The sequence below is a fragment of the Grammomys surdaster genome, unplaced genomic scaffold (assembly GCF_004785775.1).
Source record: "Grammomys surdaster isolate TR1022 unplaced genomic scaffold, NIH_TR_1.0 174, whole genome shotgun sequence".
NCBI classification, from domain to species: Eukaryota; Metazoa; Chordata; class Mammalia; order Rodentia; family Muridae; genus Grammomys; species Grammomys surdaster.
Window position 1 is genome coordinate 24,428,423 of NW_021604622.1, and position 1,177 is coordinate 24,429,599.

General features: G+C 51.0%; 1 protein-coding gene across 1 annotated transcript in view; it reads right to left on the bottom strand.

The window, feature by feature from the left end:
• Nucleotides 1-1,177, bottom strand: part of Ropn1l (rhophilin associated tail protein 1 like) — an 11,856-nt gene that overhangs the window by 7,176 nt on the left and 3,503 nt on the right. The gene's annotated exons all lie outside the window — the stretch shown is intronic.

Below are 1,177 nucleotides of genomic sequence, written 5' to 3' on the forward strand. Positions count from 1 at the left end.
TGGACTGTCCTGTGTGACTGTGGACTGTCCTGTGTGACTGTGGACTGCACCTGTGACTGTGGACTGTACCTATGATTGTGTCTACCCTGGTAAGGAGAGGGGAAGGGGTACAAGGGAAGGGGGTGGCAGGAAGGATAAGCTACATGGATATTAGCAACATTTCAAAAGAGAAAGGGCTAGAGGATGGTTTAATGGAGAAAGTGCTTCCCACTCAAACACCCACCTAAGAGCTGGGTGTGGTAGCATATACTTTAAAATCTGAGGTCTGGTCCTTGGGGTGTGCTGGCCTAAACATTGTGCTCTAGGTGTAGTCCCTCAGTGTCACAGCTGCCTATGGCAAGATGGCCCTGTAAAAGCTGTCAAAAATGGTGGCTCCTGTCAAAAATGGCAGCACCACCACATCTCCTCAGCCTGTAGCTGTCACAAGAGCTGCAGATCGGTGGGATTTCAAGTCCTGAGCTTGGGGAGCTCAGGAATCGGGGGTTCATCACCTTACCCACCACAGCAGGAGCTACCACTGAAGAGCTGTCCATGGTGACTGCACCAGGTGGTGATACCTTCTGTCCTGTCTCAGCCTACCGTCTTAGTGAAACATCACTGCGGGAGCTGTCCCTCAGGAGCTGTCCTCTGTGGCAGCACCTCCTCTCCAGCCACCCTCCAGCAGCCCCACAGAGATGGCGCTTCAACAAAAGCCAGCTTCAGCTGGGGAGGACTTTCCACCCTGATCTACGGGCCTGATGCAGGGTAAAGGGGGTAGAAAAAAAAGCCAACAATCTCTGAGCAGGAAAATCAGCAAGTCAGTTCAGCTGGGGATTCCCTCTCCTGGGAGCTGTAAGCCTCTGCTGAGGAGACTTCCTCTCAGAGCTGTGTGGTTCCTGAGCTCCGGTGTCTCAGGATGCACTTCCCTTGGGACACTGTCCCACCTCAGAGCTGCATGGTTCCTAGTCCCAGGATACCCTTCCATCTGAGCAGAAACACACTAGGTTTAATGAGAGACACTAAGAAAAATAAGGTGGAGAATAAATCAGAATGATATATACAAGTTGACTTCTGGCAAAAAACGCACACCACACACTTGTGCATACACATGTACAGAAAATTGAGCACATACATGCACATACACACACATACACACACACACGAACCTATGGGTGCACCCATAGGTTCGTGTGTGTGT